The 9,854-nt window shown below is 31.7% G+C and overlaps 1 long non-coding RNA gene across 1 annotated transcript; it reads right to left on the reverse strand.

Annotated features, from left to right (window-relative positions):
* Positions 1 to 2,775: 2,775 nt before the first annotated feature.
* On the reverse strand, positions 2,776 to 6,157 carry LOC134693979 (uncharacterized). Its single transcript, XR_010102535.1, has 2 exons — positions 6,030 to 6,157; positions 2,776 to 3,104 (listed from the first exon to the last, which is right to left on the reverse strand). It is a non-coding gene; the product is annotated as an uncharacterized LOC134693979 (long non-coding RNA).
* Positions 6,158 to 9,854: the final 3,697 nt, after the last annotated feature.

The following is a 9,854-nucleotide window of genomic DNA, read 5'->3' on the forward strand; positions in this document are numbered from 1 at the left end:
CCAGAATAACCAAAACTCATACTGCATTATCATAATTAAGAATAAAACATATCCTAGTATATAATTTCAAACTGGGTAATTCAAAGCATAACTAATATCCGTGTGGTCCGGGTAAATAAGGACGACTTAACATGATGTTCGAACGATAGGTGAGACAAATTAACCATACACACCAGGAATATTTTTTGTATATACGTCAGATGAGCGTTTTGTCTACAAAACGGTCGAATCCTAAAATGTTTAAAAAAAAAAGTCAAATAAGTACGAAGTTGAAGAACATAGACATGATAGAGATTCCTATAAGTTTTGCAAAGTACTGCTACGCTATGCTACGCCTGAGGTAGAAAAGCCTTAGTTGTTCAAAAAAACTAAATGTTGTAAACAGTTAATTCATAAATATAACCATATCAATGATAATTCATGTCAGCACAACAAGTGCTGACTACTTGGCTTGTGATACCCGCGGGGAAATAAATCTCCACCGCCTGTGGCATCGACCCAGTGGTTGTAAATACACTCACCATAGATACCAGGAAATAAATTTGTATATACGTCAGACGCGCATTTCGTTTACAAAAGACTCATCAGTGACACTCGAATCCACAAAAGTTAAACGGACCAAAGACAGTATGACGTTAAAGAGAATTGAGGATCAAAATTCCAAAAAGTTTTGCCAAAAACGGCTTAAGTAATCTATGCCTGAAGTAGAAAAGCCTTAGTAATTCAAAACATTAAAAAAAAGAATAAACAGTTTATTTATAAATATAACCATATCAATGATAATTTATGTCAGCACAAAAAAAGTGCTGACTACTGGGCTTGTGATACCCTCGGCAAAATTAATCTCCACCAGCAGTGGCACCGAGCCAGTGGCTGTAAATAAACTCATTAAAGATACCAGGAATATTTTTTGTATATACACCAGACGCGCGTTGCGTCTGCAAAAATGACTTATCAGTGACTCTTGAATCCAAAAAAGTTAAAAAGGCCAAATAAAATACGAAGTTGAAGAGCATGGAGAACAAAAATTCCTAGAGGTTCAGCCAAATACAGCTAAGGTAATCCATGCCTGAGGTAGAAAAGCCTTAGCATTTCCAAAAATTCTTAATTTTGTTAACAGTTGATTTTTAAATATAACCATATCAATGATAATTCATGTCAGAATAGAAGTACTAATTTTTGGCTTGTGATACCCTCGGAGAAACAAATCTCAACCAGCAGTGGCATCGACCATTAAATCATGTCGAGGGGTGGACAGACTTGTTTAATATAAAGCACGTTCTTCAAACTTTCTACATTTTCGCGTGATCATGTTATAGTCGCTTTTTAATTGGATGATGCCAGTTTCAACTGCAACCAATGCTAATCAATACCTTGTGTCTTCGATACTATATCATTCCGTCAAGGGCGAAGAGGAGGAAAGTGGATCGTAATCATTGGCTGACAAAGAGGGATAAGTTGTAATTGAGATATAAATACCAACGATAGACCATTGTATGTAACTTTTAAAACATAGGATTTAAAATGCAAAAATTAAAATCTTATTGCTAATGAACACATCATCAGAGACCAACATCCATGGATGTTATCCTCAATGTTAATATGTGGGCTTCAACATTAAGTTCATTCATATCTTATATTTCTATTTGAAATTGTCCATATATATATAAAACATTGTAGCTCCGCAATTTTTAATCCAGATCGATAACACTTCACAAAAAATCTGGCAATATGTTGAAATCGTTTGTTAGAATCGGGAACATTATGAATTCAAGATGCATCCGCTTTCTGTTTATGGCTGTATAAATCAATAATAATCCCTAAATTATTTATATCCCTACCTTTAGTTGACTGTTTTTGGCATACACCAGGCATTGGATTTTTTGTTTCAATTGTTTAACACTATACCACAAGAAACTATCACGCATGCATGTATCACCGAATATAGAACTTATAAGATAAATATTAACTTATTGCATTCCTATTTTACATGTTAATATCATGAACTCATGTATTCCCATATCATAAACTTTTTCAATTAAAGGATGGATAGATTTCAAGTTCATGTATATATAATTTATGTCTATAATTGAAGGTCGTAAACAACGTTGATCTCTATATGTTTTAGTAGTTTTTCGTTCTGTTGGTTTGATTTATCAATATTTCCTTTTATTCATATGCTACCTATAATAAGTGCACTTCATAAAGGATTGATTGTTTAGATGATGAAGATCATTTAAAATTTGATGCAAAAATGTACATCACTCTAGCAATTAAATAAACATTAAATCTTGACATACAAAGATCAAGATTGTTAACCAACAATGTACTATTACCGCTGTTGTCTCCGGAAATGATATAATAAAGAAAAGGATAATTGCTGATTTCTTTGCCAACTGCACTTCGATGTCAATTTTTGGGAATTAAAATCCGTGTTTAGGTAAAATACCGCCTTTATTTATCCCTGATTAGTCTTTGTTTAAATTTGCACTTTTAAAAAAATTGAACATAATTTATCTTTGTTTCAAATAAAGAAATAATAAGCATGAGTAAGGTTTCATCCTTTCCAGTACTGCAAACATAATTTCACATATATTTCATTGGATATAACATGATAGCCATCATTTGAAGTTAACCACTCAAATTGTCTCCCGGTTTTTACTGTTTATAAGCTTAAGTAACCATGTATCATTTGGCGATATTACTCCAATCTATTCCTTAATATCAAACTTTCTGTTTATTTTACATAAATATGACAAACACAATAACTAGAGATTAATTCTTAAATATATTTACAACACAACGCTGTGTTAATCCTGAACATAGACAAAGTTACCGTATATAAACATGCAACAATAACAAAAAAATGAATATCAAAACTAAGTACAAAATGTAGATCACGTATTGCCCAATTCGGTTGGCCATTGTGTCTTCTCTCCGGTCTGTACCTGTGTGATGTACGTCGGTTGAGCTTTGACGATGTGTTCTGGATTTGATTTTTCTCGAATGCATAGTGGTTCTTGAAATGTCACCTATCCAATGGTTCTGTAAAAAGAATCTAAGGTTTTTCTTTTTAATTTGACTTCAAGTGTCCGTGTAGTTATCTAGGAATAAATAGAATGAGAGGCACTCGTTGAGTGATGTTCGTTTCAATAAAAAGCCGATGTCATGTAAGAAGTTGAACCCAGTAGGAAAGAATGTCTCTGATACTTTGATGCACAATTACACTACGCATTATTGTAATTGACATACTATCAGGAGAACATAAGACTTGCATACGCTTTTCAAACATGTTAAACGTATTTATTTGGTAAATTTCATATCATCAATCAGATACGCTTACTACAGATTAAAATAAATTTAGATTGAGATTCATTTTTAAAAATCATCTGTACGACGATGACGACAATCAGGATGATGACGATGACGACGATCATAATGTATCTGTGTTAACGTCGACTGGCAAATCAAACATGGATATTAATGAAGACATTTTAACTCACAATCATCTGACACTATTTTGTTTAAACAGTTGCAATGATGATGGCTGGGACTTAAAATGCGTAGCTTCATTATCCAGACGCCTGGTCGCATATTGTAAGTTGGTTTAATTTGACTAAGGTTGATGAAACTGAACCCTTCCTACAGTTACTATAAATTTCAGTTATGGGTATCATGAATATCTCTTGTATTGTCATTACGTGCATCCTTCTTTATTATTACAAAGTTGAGAAGAATGTTGAGATTAGATAATTTGTCGGCTATAACATGTATATAATGCAGCATAGAAAAAATAAAATCGATGAAATATCAACTAAATTATCACCACAAATTTCATCGTTAGACGCATGTTTTTTCTTTTTCTAGGTACCTTGTGTAAGTATTTTTGTTTTATTTTGGAATGCCTGTCAGTTTACTGTTGCTTAGCTGCTTGCAAAATGCTTCTATTGAAGTCATTTTTTTCACAAAAAAGAAGTAAGTTATGTGATGACCATTATTGACCCTTATACAAAATGTAAGTAAGTAATAAACACGTGTATCAAGCGGATGATAGAACCCACAACAAAATGAAATAGTTTTTGTTTGTCATAACTTTGTGTAGCTTTTCTTTCAAAGCCTTAATAATTTGAACCCTGTGAGTAATATTTTTTTATGAAAATTGACAAACTCGTCTGTATATCTACCAAATGTAGGCATCGTAAAACATAGAGTGCAGGCTTTGACAAACTATATATTTAAATCAGATATATAATAACAATAGACAATGAATTTTATAGGTGGCACGGTAGTATTTTGCATTCTGGAATTTAGGTTGCTCTTTTGTGTACCCTACTTAGGTCAATGTATCTAAACAGTGTGATTGGACAGAAAATACAATATCAACGGAACATACTTTCCCAAACTGAGAGATGAATCAGGTGTCGAAAAAATATGAAATAATTTTACATACAGATGAAAATTATTTTGTTCAGAATTTTAAAGAATGTTGTATTCACTGCACCATACAAGACATAAAACCATTTGTTTTTCAAAATAGCAGAAAAGGTAAACGGTCATGATACATATTCAAATCCATTTCTGAATAGTAAAATAAAAGTACTTTAGTTATCTGTAAATGTATTTTTTTGTTTTTTGCCGTGTTAGAAATTGTTGAAAATTCTAAAAAGGCTATCATTATTCCAATGGGCCAGACAATACTACCATGCCACCTTAATGGGAATATATATATATATATATTTACACTAAATCAATAAACGATTTTTTTTTACCTATTTAATAGATGCAATTTGTGAGTTTATTAAATAAACATTTGATTAAGCGCAACTATGATCAGAACAAGCCTTAAATTCCATCCCTAAGGGTAAAACATGCTGATTCAGCAAATTTTGCCTGATCTGTGGGTAATAATGTTAAAATTAACGTAGAAAGTAGAACTTCATTGTTTTTATGTAACTTTAAATACATTTTTAATTATAAAGGCTCGCTTTATTTTTTTGCAGTGTCTGACACATGTGCAACCACTGGAATTTGAAACGCAACATTATACGGTTGCATGTACATCCTATTATTTTCATCCTTATAAATAAATTGCATAATTTCTTATTTTTTTCAACACAAGTTTAATTTGTAGTTCTGAGGTACTATGACACAGTTGGAGCTTTTGGGGAACGAGCAGTAGCCCGCTAATAGGCCGTCCACATACCTTTTACCCAAAATAAGTGGTTAAGGGGTCATAACTTATTCATGTAGCCCTCATATTTGGCTGAAATAGAGATACCAATAGGGATTTCTTTACATTGACAAGACATTATTATTGGCAAAGAAGGTAATTATGATGTTGTATCAACATGATTAAATGGTTTATTCATTTTCCATGCAAATACCATTAATTGTCAAGATATTTTCTGACAGTGAAAAGCACAATAAAGGCAAAATAATTGTGTAATTTCTTGTCAACGCATGCGCTGTTTGTTCCTAGTCCAAAACAGTTAAGGTTTCATTTTCGTCGGAAATCAATATTCATGTCATGAAAAGACCGTTCGATATTTTATCAACAAAAAGGTATATTGCGTACCCTGTCTATGTTATCGCTATGATTATTTGGAAAAATTACAAACAAATCCTATTTTGAAATGTAAAGCCAGAAATAGGAACTATTTTAGGGCCTTATCAAAACTGCTCTTTTAAATAATTGCTTTCATCTCATAATTTTATCACGACTAAAAAAGGTTTTGCAGGTGTTTTTTATCAGTTAACATACTTAAAATGGCGTCATTCATCTCAAAAGCTAACCAAACCTAACAGACTTATACACAAGGGAGATAGTTACGATATTGTTATCAATTTATCAAAACGACAATTTTTTAATAACATTGAATCACTCATAGTTTCTTTGCATCGGTGATACAAACATGTATGCTGAAACCAGTTGTTTGCATGGATAAAAACGTGATAAACATTACAGTATTGCGGTACATAATGTTCTTGTTAAGAATATAATGCTAATTTCAGACGGAAATCATACTTACAGTTAATGTCTTACATACGTCCTTTTGTTACATCAGTGTATTTCAACAGGTTAATTTACAGATTATTTCTTTCATATAATACACATGCACTTGTTGATTGCTATAACTTGTTTAAAATTCAGTGTAATCGAAATTATCAATCTGTTGAGACTATGGTATTGCGTGTGTGTGACGGTAACATTGCCAGCTATTAAATGTACACCATTTAAATCTGTCCTTGTTTAAACCAAGTATATTTAAATATTTAGTAAATTTGTACATAATAAGTATCCATTAAATACAACTTTAAAATAACACTTGTTTAAAAAGTAAAGTACAAATAAAAAATTATTGACTTTGTTAAATCATTATCGAAGAAGCAATTATCGTCAAAACATACATCCAGTACAGTAATAATTCTAAATGGTTAGCAACAATAATAAGAAATTTTCTGAAAGTTAGTTCCTAAGTTCGAGCCTTGATGATTGTCTTAATCAAGTCGTTTATGCTCGGACTTGTTTCAGATCTGAATAAAGATAAACAAAAATGGAAAAAAGTATGATAACTGATACCAAAAGGAATAATATAATTACCATGTGATGTATTTTTGGATGTTTTTTAGAAGAAGCAAAACTTTCAGATATTACACGCACCTTGTTAGGTGTGACAAATGGATCTGTATGAACCAGTTTGTCTTCTAACAATATAAATTTCTATAATTTAACATTATTTTTGTAGGCGTTTTTACCAAATTTGCAGTACAAAATACAAATAAAGATTTTTTTAAGAGATTATGAAGTTCTTTTTTAACTTCATGTCTCAATATTTAGAATGTGATACTATCATCTCTGAATGGGGTCGTTGTCTTGAAGCCACGGCGCGTGCAAATGAAGTAATGTATTCGAAATAACACAACAATAAACACCAAGTTTTATTAATCGTTGTCTTGGTTCAGTGGAAGAAAACATATGACGTTTGATGACTCCCTGCATTGAAGAAGGAAAAAAGTTGACGGATATTGTACCTTCTTTGCTTTTCTCTTTGAACAGCAACTACAAATTAAAAAACAACACCCCAGTTTGAAATTCTTTTCGGCAGTTTTCTTAATTCCGAGTATCTGCTCGGTAACACCATCGAAATTAAGATTTAGATTTTAAGTCACGAATACATAGGGTATACATTTTTGGTCAGATTTGATACAATTCGAAATAAAATCGAAGAATATGCATAAAAATCACCAACTGAAGTTAATATATAAAGTGCTAAACAACTTTACTAGAGTAGTATTTGATGTAACTGCTATTCGTGTGAGGATGTTATCGTCAATCATAGTTGTATTTACTAGAGTAGTATTTGATGTAACTGCTATTCGTGTGAGGTTGTTATCGTCAATCATAGTTGTATTTACTAGAGTAGTATTTGATGTAACTGCTATTCGTGTGAGGTTGTTATCGTCAATCATAGTTGTATTTACTAGAGTAGTATTTGATGTAACTGCTATTCGTGTGAGGATGTTATCGTCAATCATAGTTGTATTTACTAGAGTAGTATTTGATGTAACTGCTATTCGTGTGAGGTTGTTATCGTCAATCATAGTTGTATTTACTAGAGTAGTATTTGATGTAACTGCTATTCGTGTGAGGATGTTATCGTCAATCATAGTTGTATTTACTAGAGTAGTATTTGATGTAACTGCTATTCGTGTGAGGTTGTTATCGTCAATCATAGTTGTATTTACTAGAGTAGTATTTGATGTAACTGCTATTCGTGTGAGGTTGTTATCGTCAATCATAGTTGTATTTACTAGAGTAGTATTTGATGTAACTGCTATTCGTGTGAGGTTGTTATCGTCAATCATAGTTGTATTTACTAGAGTAGTATTTGATGTAACTGCTATTCGTGTGAGGTTGTTATCGTCAATCATAGTTGTATTTACTAGAGTAGTATTTGATGTAACTGCTATTCGTGTGAGGTTGTTATCGTCAATCATAGTTGTATTTACTAGAGTAGTATTTGATGTAACTGCTATTCGTGTGAGGTTGTTATCGTCAATCATAGTTGTATTTACTAGAGTAGTATTTGATGTAACTGCTATTCGTGTGAGGTTGTTATCGTCAATCATAGTTGTATTTACTAGAGTAGTATTTGATGTAACTGCTATTCGTGTGAGGTTGTTATCGTCAATCATAGCTGTGACGATTGTTACGTATATCTTTTAACATTATTATTTCTAGCAATGCATTTTAACCACATATTAAACATTGTTTTGTTGAATATATTTTAACTGGAAAAGCAATTTTCTACATTTTTTAAATTGTTGTATAAATGGTGATGCGGTAACTTTTCACAAGAGACCAAATTACACAGAAATGTACAACTATGGGTCACCGTTCGGTAATTCGTAATCAAATGACATATGTGTAATTAGTGAAACACAATGGATATATATATATATGTATATATCCGGTGACCGATAATTGTTCACTCTTAAAATGTGGCTTGGACGAACAGTTATCTCATTAGCACTCGTACCAAATCTTCGTATAAGTAGAACATGATTGTGAATAAGATTTGATAGAAATATTTCATGAAAAAAATACAGGAAATACAATATTTATATTTTGTAATTCTATTTCATCTAAAATGTTATGACTATTATAAATTGCAAACAAAAACATGGTAAATGCTTCATACTATAGTTCAAACTCTCCATATGGAAAGATGTTCGTATTTTTCATGCATTGTTGCTTATCATAAAAACACATGTTAAACTGACAGTATATAGCTCACAGTAATAAAATCAAATTACTATAGTTAATTGTAACTACAATATCAAAAAGTGTGTGTGTGATCTTTGATACTTCTACCCGCATATATTCTGAAAATACTCCATTTTGCATTGTATCGTCTTCAAATGAACAAGAAACAAGGCTTAGTCTATTCTGCTCTCCTATCTCGCTGGTGTCGGGTAACACTACTGACATATGATACTTTAAAAAAGAGTTTCTTTGTGTGCTGTGAAATGTAAATGACTTATGGAAAACTGAATGACATATCGGCTTTTTATACGCTTGACTTCATACTTCCGTTTGACGTTCTGAGTGATATTTACCGCCTTGTATTAAACAATATGTGTTGAACTAATGGTCTGCTTTGATTTTTAAGAATAAGCAAACTGTAAGATTTTAACATTTGTTTTCAATGTATTGATATGTATACGTAAAGAACAGTAGAATAATTTGTGTAATAAACAAAAATAATTTTACGTCTTTACATCTCCTTGCAACAGATGTCGGATACGGAATATAAAATGTAACTACGGGTAATGATCACTAAGTCAAAACAATCCGTTTGTCAGTACCCTTAGGATTGCCAATCGTGGTTTGTTTAAACCGGGGTTAAAAACATTTAGTAACTGAAGGGATTGAAGCATACAAATTTGTTTTTGGTGTCATCGACTTTTTACTTGGATTATGACGACTCACTTGCTCTCGATTCTTTTAGAAATAATTGCGTAGTTTTAGTTAATGCAAATAATGCGACTTGGTAAGTATCGCAATAATAAGAACTCGCATTTTGATAACTGATATATTTATCTGTATTGTCAATTCTTCAGGAATCGCAATGATAAATGCACGCAATAATTTTGAATTTACAGTACATACTATAACATAAGTATGATTTGATTACGTTTTTTGTCTATGCTATTAAAAACACACAAGATGTGGAGTGATAACCACTGAGATAACTATTCACCAGAAAAAACAGTGACACAGAAGTTAATAACATAGGTCATCGAGCATTTTTCCAATATCTGTAAAACCCATCTAGAACATTGTACATACG

Source organism: Mytilus trossulus, chromosome 13 (assembly GCF_036588685.1).
Source record: "Mytilus trossulus isolate FHL-02 chromosome 13, PNRI_Mtr1.1.1.hap1, whole genome shotgun sequence".
Taxonomy (NCBI): Eukaryota; Metazoa; Mollusca; class Bivalvia; order Mytilida; family Mytilidae; genus Mytilus; species Mytilus trossulus.